At 48.0% G+C, this 6139-nt stretch overlaps 1 non-coding gene across 1 annotated transcript; it reads left to right on the forward strand.

Annotated features, from left to right (window-relative positions):
- Nucleotides 1-3957: 3957 nt before the first annotated feature.
- TRNAT-CGU (transfer RNA threonine (anticodon CGU)) lies at nt 3958-4029 on the forward strand. Its single transcript has one exon. It is a non-coding gene; the product is annotated as a tRNA-Thr (tRNA).
- Nucleotides 4030-6139: the final 2110 nt, after the last annotated feature.

The following is a 6139-nucleotide window of genomic DNA, read 5'->3' on the forward strand; positions in this document are numbered from 1 at the left end:
ACACATGTATATACATACGTCCACACACGCAAATATACATACCTACATAGCTTTCCATGGTTTACCCCAGACGCTTCACATGCCTTGATTCAATCCACTGACAGCACGTCAACCCCTGTATACCACATCGCTCCAATTCACTCTATTCCTTGCCCTCCTTTCACCCTCCTGCATGTTCAGGCCCCGATCACACAAAATCTTTTCACTCCATCTTTCCACCTCCAATTTGGTCTCCCTCTTCTCCTCGTTCCCTCCACCTCCGACACATATATCCTCTTGGTCAATCTTTCCTCACTCATTCTCTCCATGTGCCCAAACCACTTCAAAACACCCTCTTCTGCTCTCTCAACCACGCTCTTTTTATTTCCACACATCTCTCTTACCCTTACGTTACTCACTCGATCAAACCACCTCACACCACACATTGTCCTCAAACATCTCATTTCCAGCACATCCATCCTCCTGCGCACAACTCTATCCATAGCCCACGCCTCGCAACCATACAACATTGTTGGAACCACTATTCCTTCAAACATACCCATTTTTGCTTTCCGAGATAATGTTCTCGACTTCCACACATTCTTCAAGGCTCCCAAAATTTTCGCCCCCTCCCCCACCCTATGATCCACTTCCGCTTCCATGGTTCCATCCGCTGCCAGATCCACTCCCAGATATCTAAAACACTTCACTTCCTCCAGTTTTTCTCCATTCAAACTCACCTCCCAATTGACTTGACCCTCAACCCTACTGTACCTAATAACCTTGCTCTTATTCACATTTACTCTTAACTTTCTTCTTCCACACACTTTACCAAATATATATCCCTAGGGATAGGGGAGAAAGAATACTTCCCACGTATTCCCTGCGTGTCGTAGAAGGCGACTAAAAGGGGAGGGAGCGGGGGGCTGGAAATCCTCCCCTCTCAATTTTTTTTAATTTTCCAAAAGAAGGAACAGAGAAGGGGGCCAGGTGAGGATATTCCCTCAGTGGCCCAGTTCTCTGTTCTTAACGCTACCTCGCTAACGCGGGAAATGGCGAATAGTTTGAAAAAAAAAAAAAAAAAAAAAAAATATATATATATATATATATATATATATATATATATATATATATATATATATATATACATACATATATATATATATATTTATATCAGTTTTGCTGAATGATATAAATTCTTTTCGTATCCTTTACCACAGAAATTTTTTGGGGTCTTGCAATCATCAACTCCTGCAGGAGGAGCGGAAATGAATGGCCTCACTTGCCCACGTTTGTTATTGGCTGTCGGCCCCCTAATGCGGGAGCCAATGATCATTAACTTACCAAACCGTTAAGGTGGGCCATGGTGAGGGATGGTGTGGGTAGGGTAGGGGAAGAGGGGCGCAGACCAGGCTTAATTTTGATAATGTCGCAATCAGTTTGTGGAGGATGAATGGCCTTTATTACTGTACGGGGGAGGAGGAGATGTGGGCGTCGTATGGTATGGGGAGGTGGGAACACCACGGCCCGGCTGTGGTCTGGCTCCTGTGTCCGGATGATAGTGACTTGGGGAGAGAGAGAGAGAGAGAGAGAGAGAGAGAGAGAGAGAGAGAGAGAGAGAGAGAGAGAGAGAGAGAGAGAGAGAGAGAGAGAGAGAGAGAGAGAGAGAGGATGTGGGATCGTGGGGAGGGGAGGAGAGGTGATGGGATGTGTCCTGGCTGCTGCTGCTGGTGATGGGATGTGTCCTGGCTGCTGCTGCTGGTGATGGGATGTGTCCTGGCTGCTGCTGGTGATGGGATGTGTCCTGGCTGCTGCTGGTGATGAGATGTGTCCTGGCTGCTGCTGCTGGTGATGGGATGTGTCCTGGCTGCTGGTGGTGCTGCTGCTGGTGATGGTGTTGGTGTTGGTCTAATGTTATTGCAGGGTGATCATGATAGCCGCCCCAGGGCGGTCAGCCAGCCACCGTATGAAGCTGTTAGACGGTGTTACCGAGTGTCAGACGGTGTCAGCGAGTGTCAAGCGGTGTCAGCGAGTGTCAGGCGGTGTCAGACTGTGTAAGGCGGTGTCAGACAGTGTAAGGCGGTGTCATTGAGTGCTAGGCGGTGTCAGCGAGTGTTAAGCGGTGTCAGCGAGTGTCAGGCGGTGTCAGTACGAGTTAACGAGTCTCGGACGTTGTCAGCAGGTGTTTGATTTGATTGACAGCCGCTCGTCAGCCCTCACTCACAGGACGTGAAGGAGGTCAATATATTCTTTTTTTTTTTTGATCTCCGTCACCCACTGTCTGTCCGTCTGTCTGTCAATCTGTCTCTCTTGATGACTTCAGTTCTGTCTGTCACCCGGGGTGTGTGTGTGTGTGTGTGTGTGTGTGTGTGTGTGTGTGTGTGTGTGTGTGTGTGTGTGTGTGTGTGTGTGTGTGTGTGTGTGTGTGTGTGTGTGAGACCCCCTCAGGAAGAGTCACGGAAAATCAGAGCATGTCAGCTTCCATTCCATGGCTGACCCGTCCCGCTCCTCCCGTTGACGGAAGACCCCCCCCCCCCGATGGTCCACACAGTTCTCACATCGTGGTCTGTGGAACAGGAAGGTGATGGTCTTCACCTGGTCCGCGGAAAGAGTGTAGAAGTTTTCGCACCCCCCCTCCCCCCCGTCACCCATCATCATGGAGTAGAGAGAGAGAGAGAGAGAGAGAGAGAGAGAGAGAGAGAGAGAGAGAGAGAGAGAGAGAGAGAGAGAGAGAGAGAGGCCGTCTGGTCTGGGTGTGGTATCGATGCACCTCCGTCATAGCCGTACGTACGTACGTACACACCACCAGACCCACACCACACCACACCACACCACACCACACCACACCACACCACACCACACCACACCACACCACCAGACCCACACCACACCACACCACACCACACCACCAGACCCACACCACACCACACCACACCACCAGACCCGGGTCTACCATGTCTTCATTCCGTAGCGTGAAGGTTGAGTTCCTCCACGGTCGCCCTCGCCAATGCATCTATGTCCATCGGAATGAACCAGACACCAGGTATTAGCGATGGTGAAGAATAGGGAAAGAGATAGATACAATATATATATCAGACAGAATGATATCATTTCACCTCATTTGTTGTCGTGTGTGTAACCAGACCACATCGCTGGTTCTATATGTTCATATTCACCAATAGTGTTCAACGTCAGTCCAGTTATGATAACCAGTAGCGACTCTCCTCTTTGTCAACAACCCACTTAAGTCACACACTGTAATTCACACGGTATAAGTCACACGGTATAAGTCATACGGTATAAGTCACACGGTATAAGTCACATGGTATAAGTCACACGGTATAAGTCACACAGTATAAGTCACACGGTATAAGTCACACGGGATAATTCACGCGGTGTAAGTCACACGGTATAAGTCACACAGTATAAGTCACACGGTATAAGTCACACGGTATAAGTCACACGGTATAAGTCAGAGGCACAGGAGGCTCTCGTGGTTCGGGTCGGTCCTTTGACGTCGTGTGAGGTGGGCCCGGCCGTGGCTCTGGGAGGTCCGCACTGTTGCTTCAGACCACCACACACGCCTGCAGGTCACCCTGGTCCTTGGGGGGCCTCCCCGACCGCTTCCTCCACCACAGGTCGATACTGGTGGTCGTCGACCAGGACTTGTGTCTGTGTGTTTGTGTGTCTGTCTGTCTGTGTATGTGTGTGTATGTCTCTCTGTCTGTATGTCTGTATATGTGCGTGTATGTCTGTCTGTCTGTCTATTGTGTGTGTGTGTGTGTGTGTGTGTGTGTGTGTGTGTCTATATGTGTGTGTGTGTGTGTGTGTGTGTGTGTGTGTGTGTGTCTATATGTGTGTGTGTGTGTGTGTGTGTGTGTGTCTGTGTATACCTGAGTAACACAGGTAAATATACACATACCATCCTACCTCCAGACCCACAGCAAAACGTGTACGTTCCCGCCTCCCACCCTACCCGCCTCCTTAGCTCAGTGGTAGAGCGCTGGTCTCGTAAACCAGGGGTCGTGAGTTCGAACCTCACAGGGGGCAGGCGTATTTAACAGCCAAACCTCGACACAGAGACCACGAGGAGGGTTTGTTACTCTGGCTGGATCGTTTTCTCGACACAGAGACCACGAGGAGGGTCTGTTACACTGGCTGGATCGTTTTCTCGACACAGAGACCACGAGGAGGGTCTGTTACACTGGCTGCATCGTTTTCTCGACACAGAGACCACGAGGAGGGTCTGTTACACTGGCTGGATCGTTTTCTCGACACAGAGATCACGAAGAGGGTCTGTTACACTCGCTGGATCGTTTTCTGTGTTGATGGCTGTGTTGGGCAGGTGGCACGCTCGGTTGTCATGTAGGACGGTCCGCATACATGGATAACAGAGCCTCTCTACCAACAACACATCAACTCATCGTGTTTTGTGAGGTATCACATGTGTGTGTTTGTGTGTGTTTGTGAGTGTATTTATGTGTGTGTGTGTGTTTATGTACGTACTGTGTGTGTTTGTGTGTGTGTGTGTGTGTGTGTGTGTGTGTGTTGTGTGTGTGTGTGTGTGTGTGTGTGTGTGTGTGTGTGTGTGTGTGCGAAAGGTTAACATTCACCAAAGCTGTGTTTAAATCCTCTGGATGATGAAAAAAATAGGAAAATATATCGTAAGAATCTCTCTCTCTCTCTCTCTCTCTCTCTCTCTCTCTCTCTCTCTCTCTCTCTCTCTCTCTCTCTCTCTCTCTCTCTCTCTCTCTCTCTCTCTCTCTCTCGTCTCGGCAAGGTTAGACAAACATGGCGGGATAAGCTGATATTCCCCCTCTCCCCCTCTGGAAGAGAGAGAGAGAGAGAGAGAGAGAGAGAGAGAGAGAGAGAGAGAGAGAGAGAGAGAGAGAGAGAGAGAAATTGAGAGAGAGAGAGAGAGAGAGAGAGAGAGAGAGAGAGAGAAATGGAGAGAGAGAGAGAGAGAGAGAGAGAGAGAGAGAGAGAGAGAGAGAGAGAGAGAGAGAGAGAGAGAAATTGAGAGAGAGAGAGAGAGAGAGAGAGAGAGAGAGAGAGAAATTGAGAGAGAGAGAGAGAGAGAGAGAGAGAGAGAGAGAGAGAGAGAGAGAGAGAGAGAGAGAGAAATGGAGAGAGAGAGAGAGAGAGAGAGAGAGAGAGAGAGAGAGAGAGAGAGAGAGTTATTGCGACATCTCGCGATTGCTTCTGGAACGAAGACATGCACTCCCATATTAAGACGATGGATCGGCCGCCCACAGTGACTCCCTCTCTCACTGTTCGGTGTTCTTGTTCTTCATCGTCATGATCATCAAGTTGGAACGTTATGTTCTGTTCTGTTCTGTTCTGGGTGTTGTTCTTCATCGTCATCATCATCAAGTTGGAACGTTATGTTCTGTTCTGTTCTGTTCTGGGTGTTGTTCTTCATCATCATCATCAAGTGGAACTCAATGTTCTGTTCTGTTCTGTTCTGGGTGTTGTTCTTCATCATCATCATCATCAAGTTGGAACGCTATGTTCTGTTCTGTTCTATTCTGTTCTGGGTGTTGTTCTTCATCATCATCATCAAGTGGAACTCAATGTTCTGTTCTGTTCTGTTCTGGGTGTTGTTCTTCATCATCATCATCATCAAGTTGGAACGCTATGTTCTGTTCTGTTCTATTCTGTTCTGGGTGTTGTTCTTCATCATCATCATCAAGTGGAACTCAATGTTCTGTTCTGTTCTGTTCTGGGTGTTGTTCTTCATCATCATCATCATCAAGTTGGAACGCTATGTTCTGTTCTGTTCTGTTCTGTTCTGTTCTGGGTGGTGTTCTTCATCATCATCAAGTGGAACGCTATGTTCTGTTCTGTTCTGTTCTGTCTACCTGTGTCTCAGACCCATGTTCTCCTCATATTCCTAACACCATTCCACATTTCACAGTCTTTTATCCCCCAGGACTACAATGTTGTCCCTGAACATGAGCAAATAGCAATTAATTTCTGTGTTGTTCTGGCTGCGTATCTCTCTGCTTCGTGCGTATAGCCCACTCATATCTCGTACAATACGCAACATATTGAACCTTTTTTCTCTTTTTTATCTCAAGTGATTGCAATATCAAATCTCTCAATATTAGCAAATAGCCAATTCATTGATATCATGTCACAACACACGTTACGACCGCTG

Source organism: Panulirus ornatus, chromosome 10 (genome assembly GCF_036320965.1).
Source record: "Panulirus ornatus isolate Po-2019 chromosome 10, ASM3632096v1, whole genome shotgun sequence".
Lineage (NCBI taxonomy): Eukaryota > Metazoa > Arthropoda > Malacostraca > Decapoda > Palinuridae > Panulirus > Panulirus ornatus.